This window comes from Pyxicephalus adspersus, chromosome 2 (assembly GCF_032062135.1).
Source record: "Pyxicephalus adspersus chromosome 2, UCB_Pads_2.0, whole genome shotgun sequence".
NCBI lineage: Eukaryota > Metazoa > Chordata > Amphibia > Anura > Pyxicephalidae > Pyxicephalus > Pyxicephalus adspersus.
The window spans coordinates 14,334,194-14,341,303 of NC_092859.1; positions in this window are offsets into that span (position 1 = coordinate 14,334,194).

The following is a 7,110-nucleotide window of genomic DNA, read 5'->3' on the forward strand; positions in this document are numbered from 1 at the left end:
TATATATATATATATATATATATATATACACTCAGTACATACATATACAAGTTTCATTAAAATGGTAATAATAAACCAAGTGTCTTCCATGATGGGCAACAGGGTTGCAGAGGGTGCAATTTAAATAAAAAAAATCATTTTGGTGTGAAAAGCTATATTCAGTGGCCAAAGATTGTCTTGACATGATAGTTTTCTTTAATGCTGCTGACATGTAGGGGTTAAAGTAGGGACCCGCTCCATGTCGGGGTGTCCTGTGCCAAAAACAAAAACTACAAGGGGTGAGGTTCGGGCACTGATAACTTTTGTGCTGAAGCTTGAAGTGCGCTGTCCCTGTAAAGAACACATGGGTGGCTGTGTCAAAGAAAAAAGATAGTAAACTCCAAATACAAAAGGTTATCAGAAGGTTTTTAGCTGAAGAGACATGCAAAGACTTTTGCTAAAAAAAAAAAAAAAAAAAAAAAAAAATGACCCAGCTCCTGCAGGCTTATTGTTCTTTTATTTCCGTGGCACATGCTCCAATGCAATGTAGAGCCCAGCTCTATTTTAGATTGCGAATAGACCAAGATGCCGGAGATCAAAATCCATATCTGCACAATAGATCATCACCAGTGACAATCCAGTAAATCATTATCAATGGCTGCCCAATGGATCACCATTAATGGCTGTCCAATAGGTCATCACAAGTGACCTTCCATGCATCATCTTCTGTGGTCACTCAATAGAAGACCATCAGTGGCCATCCAATGGATCATCGTCAGTGGCCAGCAAAGGGATCATCATGAGTGACTTTCTTTAGATCATCATCTGCGCCCACTCAATGGTTGGTCATCAGTGACTGCCCAATGGATCATCAGTAGCCATCCAATGGATTATCATCAGTAGCTGGCAAAAAGAGGATCATCATGAGTGTCCTTCTATGGATCATTATCTGAGGCCACTCAATGGATCATCATCAGCCTCATCAGTGGCCATCCAATGGATCACTATATGTGGCCAATCAATAGATGACTATCAGTGGCTGCCCAATGGATCATCATCAGTGGCCAGCAAAGGGGATCATCATGAGTGAACTTCTATTGACCACCATCATCTGTGGCCATTTAATGGATCATCATCAGTGGGTAGCCAAGAGATCATAATGAGCAACCTTCTATGGATCATCATCTTTGGCAACCCAATGGATTAATATCAATTAATCATCATCAGTGATCCCCACTACATCATCTTCAGTGGCCCTCCAGTGACCAAAGAGGATTGCAATGGACACAGAAGAGCCAGCAATGAAAATAATGTTTTCGGACAGTGCTAAAGAAACAAGTTCCTGGATCTGCCAACAAAGCAGGACACTAAGAAAGTGTATGGTGTGTCCTAATTGACAATTGTTGTGCATATTCACCAACTATGGCAAAAGGTTCACCAACAAGTTTAGTCCCATTTGAGGAAAATGCTACCAAATTCAATTGGCCTTGAGAAATCTTGAGTAATACCTTGTATATAAGCTGGTCACAATATGTGGATTGGTGTAAAGGCACCCTAATTGGTGATGTGTAAAGAAGAACAGAATGCTCTAAAAATTACTTAGTAAGCTGGCCATACCGAGGTCAACCCAGACAGGGAAGCACTACGAATATCCATGGATGGTTCCACCTTTAGCATACATTATGAGCTATGGTGGCACCTGAAGGAACGGTCAGCCATTTGATGGTGGTGTCACCTCTACAACCTATAAGTACTGCTGACTTAAATTTTAGTGATCACATTAAAACAATGCTGGCTATGGATCAATACACAATAAAGTATATACATTGATCAGGAATAAGGATTACTACAGATTGAAAAAAATCATTGATATCTCCCTGGCAGAATAAAGTGGAAACATTATTCTTTAAATGCCTTGATTTTAAGAAGTGTACCACTCCGCAGGGCCCATGTCAATGGCCTTTGGCCTTGTGTTGGAGGCATCAGTTTGAGAGACGCTTCTGGTCATTCAGAAATCATTGACCCTTCTGACCTGCAAAGGCGTATTGCATTCCTATAGACTTGTATGGGAGTGCAAAACCAGTTTGACGCAAACAAAAGCCCGTTGTCTCTGGTCCTTTTAATGTTTTTCCTTATTTATGGTAGTCAGAAGCTGAAAGTACCCACTAGGTGTCACAATGTGCTCATTATTCAATTCAAAGTGGCCCACAAAAACAGTGTAAAAAGACTGAAGATATAAAAAGTCTGAAAAAATTTACTTTATTAGGTTAAATTCATTACATAGCATTTCACTTTCACAAGGCGGTTTTTATTGATATTACCACCAAGGGGTTTAAACAAACAGGATTTTCAGTTTTTTCTAAAATTTTCTTTTCGATCATCCCGTGGATTGGTATACTTCTTAAACATTTACAGATTTTGTATTTGTATGTTTGCTTGACTCCATTGCTTGGCATGAGGCCAAGCTAAAAAGTAGTGGACATTTATATGTCCTGGTCCTGGTCCATGGTACAGGAACCTTGCTTGTTGCTGAACCTGCTGATGCCCATCATAAGCTTAGATATAATTTTTAGATGAACCGCCTGTATGCTTAAAATTGCACTCAAATATTTTTAATTGTGGGTTCCTCTTCGTTCTACATTCTATAAACTCTCCCCCATGCTGATACCTCCTCAGTATACAAAGCATAGCCTGAAACGCTCCTATCCAAAACCATAATCATCTCCTTGCCCTCTCATGTCTAGGACTTTTCTCATGGAGGTCACATCTCCTTTGGTGTTCTCTTCTGCACCACATTCATGTTGACCTAGTACCCTGAAAACACATTTCTACAAGCTTAAAGTTTATCATTATCACTGTCCAGCCATGTATGCACATTTGACCCCCACCATGCCAACTGACCAAGGACCCGCCATATCCACCACTTCAGCTTTGCTTCACGTTTCCTAGTGTTTCCATCCTTCTCTCTAGATCAGTGGTTATCAATTTACAAGCTATAGGGGAGCTTAAAGTGGAACTTTTTCCACCTTCCAATTCCAGCAGATCCTGATCCGTATTTCTTCTTTCTAGCACTCACTGCATACTAGGCGCTGCCAACTTCTTCATACATCACCCGATCTTGCACTGCGGAGGCACGAGATTGGGTGACGTTTCTTACGAAAAATAAAAAAACAAAAGTGCCAAACTCACTGCGTATGTGTGAGATTGGTCCTTTTTTTAAATTCCCAGGAAAGGCCTGTTTTACACATGCCCGAGATCAAGCATGCTCAGAAGGAGCAGCCCGAAACCTCCAGCTCCAGGTTTCCCATTCTAAACAGAAGGTGAGGGGTCCTGCCCAAAAAATATAATATATATAAATAAATAAATATATATATATTAAGGTCAATAATAAGGTAAAGGCATCCCCTGGGATCACGAGGGCCACACATAATGTTCAATATATGTAGTGTTAGAGAAGACGATCACACTAGCAATGATCATGGACAGAATACAATTTTGGTTAGCGTCTGAAAACATTCTACAGAAGACATGGGGAGATACCCCGAGGCCTTTACAACTCCTTGCTTCTACCTCCTCTACAGATTGGGCTCTGAGTGCTAAAGGGCCCCGTGTTCCCAGGCTGCCAGCTGTGAGCTTGCAAGGGCAGGGCCCTCCCTCATTCTTTTTGTCTTTGCTGTAATGGTTCAACCCAAGCATTTAGAGCTATTCTTGGGAGTTATTTCTATATTTTACATCATCTGTGTATTTTTACATATAAACAGTAATGTATTGACACAAATCAAAAATAAACGCAATAATAACTCAAAGTAAAACCCCCGGGCAGTGAAGTTTAAAGGCTTTTGAATAAGTAGTCACACCTAGCACAATCTGGAATTAATTCGGATTTAACTGCAATTTAATATCACTGATCTAACCACAACTCTTCATCATTTTAAAGAGAAAAAAAGATTATTATTTTCAAATTATTTACAGGAACAATTCACCCAAAAGTGATATTTACAAGTGGTGCTGATAGAAGGCCATGGCTTTGAATATTACTAGTAAGAGATCTCTGTACCATAATTTCTGCTGTTTTTCCTGTCCATCTGTAAGTTTTGGGTGTTCCAGTCCAGATTTTCCTGTTGTATTCTCCTTAGTATAAAATAAATAGTATAAAAAACAGGGAGAGTGGGAGCTTGTCATATCCTGGCCACGGCAGGTGTTCAGAAGCCGGGAACCTGGGATATTTCTGATTTAGTCTTCTAGATATTCTCAGATGGTTTAGCTTTCTAGCAACCAAAAATTAAAATAAGGATTTTGGATAGAATGAAAAATGAATGAAAAAAAAAAGCACTATTACATAAGTATGTAACTTTGTAGTAACCCATTTGTGTGATCAGAGTCCTTCTGAAGTCAACTAAAGCCCATTTGTGGGCAAAATCTAAAGCCTTACCACCATGCCCAGTGTTCTCCCCGACCCCTTTTAGCCGGGCTTGCCACCAGGAACCGGTCTATTTTGGTGTGGTTACCGATGAGTTGGGTCAAAATACAAGGGCCACCACCCACCTATATTTTCTTCCCACCCAGTTTAAAAAATTTCTGGGTTGAGCTGTGATACCCATGAGCACTTATGCCCATAATTCTCCCATTCTATTGTGTGTAAATTCCCCCACCTACTAGATTGTAAGCTCTTCGGGGCAGGGTCCTCTCCCCCTGTATCACTGTCTGTATTAGTCCGTCATTTGCAACCCCTATTTAATGTACAGCGCTGCGTAATATGTAGGCGGTTTTTAAATCCTGTTTATTATTATTATTAATAATAATAATAATAATAATAATATTAGTAATAAAGTCTCTTCCAGGATTGAGGACTGGTGATCCTTCTGCCACTCTTAGTGATAAATCCAAGACGGGCCCTGAAGATCTGCAGGTTACAAGAAAGAAGACTCCAGTGCATGTCACATGACTAAGAACATGGTAGGTATTTAAATATTTTTTAGGTATGTATTACGTATTTATTAATTGGAAAATTAGTTAGGGTGGGAGGGTTATGTGTCTTTTTTATAGAGGGGTTTCCAGAGATCATGTTTATTAGGGGGTCCAGGCGTGTCCTGAATACTGGGAAGACAGTAAGGGTGAGAAGGAAAAAAAAAGAGATAGAGAGAAAAGTGGCCCCCTATCCCAAAATGTACTGACAATCTTGATCTTGATATCTTGTAATACCCGAATCATGGGATATAAAATTACCCACACAAACGATTAAATCAGACGAATGATTACAAGAAATGGCACCACCTCCATTCTAGAGAGGGACTGTTCTTCTGCAGGAGCAATGGGCCTTTTTCATTAAAGGTTGGAGAGGATACACTTTCATGAGTGATCCAGCAAACCTGGATAGATTTTTGCAGACATTTTCTTTTTGCTAGCAAATGTTTTGAATTCTGCACCAGATCCATTTTAGGTTTGCTAGATCACCCAGCTTCACTGATGAAAGTATATCTTCTCCAGCCTTGGAGAGGTTTAGTGCTGGGCTTTCTTATGAGATACATCAAAATGCATTGGACATGGAAGCACCCTGCATTGTATAATTTGAATAATTTTGGGCTCCTATATAATGATGCGACTTGGATGTATGGATGAAGTGGGGGGGGGGGGTTCTTAATGTAATGGTGACTCTGATGTGATGGGAGACTTTGATGTGAAGTGGGGGGATCTGATATAAAGGAGGAAGCTCTATTGTAAAGTCTGATGTAAATGGGGGACCTCGATATGAATGAAGTGAAGGAGGAGAAAGCAAAGATGCATTCTTAATGTAAAAAAGGGGTTTCTGATGTAAACGAGCTAGTCCAAAATGTTATGAGTTTTGTGAAAAACTAGCCCGTAAATCTGTAGCAAGAAGACCATAGATGGCAGGTGGGGGGTAGGTGGCCAAGTCCAAATTCAATGAATGGGGCCTGTGTCTGAATTCCGTCAGGACCCTTGGGTCTGTAGCCTTGCTGCTGAATACTGCTGTGTATTTGTTCATTGCAATTAATAAATATAATGATCTATGATTGATCCTATGGCCTGAACTTGCCAATTGCCTGTATGTAAATGTGGACATACCGGAATATGTGGTTTATTTATGGTCAAGGCATGAACAGCGTGCCGTATTATTCATCACTTCTTTACATATGATTTCGTTCTGACTTTATTCTCAAACTTTGCAAAATATGTCCCTTCTCTGATCCTAAATTTAACTCTGTTTATACACAAGCAGAAGTAGCCTCTTCCTTATTTTCAGGATGGGCCCGGCCACTGTCTCTTCTCTGTATACACACAGGGGAAAAAAGCCCTTCACAAGCTTGACCCCTGACTCTCTTATTGACCCTGGCTTGTGGATATCTGGAGGCAAACATGACATCTAATATTACCCCAACAACTAAAATATGCCGGTCCCTAGGAGTTTCTTGCACGGGCTTATATGTTGGAATTCAAGCTGTGATCCGATCATAAATCCAGCAAGGTTTTCACCCCCTGGACAGATTCACTGCAAATCCTTTTTATAGGGCACATTTAGGGCAACTAAAATACTAAATAGCTAATGTGTTTCAACCGTTGTCACATTTGTATCACATATTCAATTCCTGGATTTGCTGACATTTTGCAAAATTTATTATTATTTGCAGCTGCTGAATTTGCAAAATTTTTCAAGAATCGCAATATTTCTCAAACTTCATATTTGTGATCAATGGACCATTTTAAACAATTCCCTATTTATGTTTATCTAACGCTAGCTGTACACTATCCAATGTTTGCAATCGATTTGATGATCAAGTAGACAAAAAATGTCAAAATCCATTGAATTTCCATCATCGTATTTATGTTCAATATTTTGGCTTTGTAAAAATTGATTAGACTAGGCATTTTTTTGTTTTTTATAGAGTTATACTTTTTGTGTTAAATTAACATTCACATTTAATATCATGGAAAAATTAATTGGACAAGGCATGTTTTTAATTAACTGTCATAGCTCCATACAATGGAAAAATTAAGTGGATGATTGAATACTTGAGAGGTATTGAAATACTTGAACAGTAAAATTAAATCAAACATAATTATCCCGGTAATGTGGATCAAAAATAACATTAGGAGAGAATTCTATAATGTATG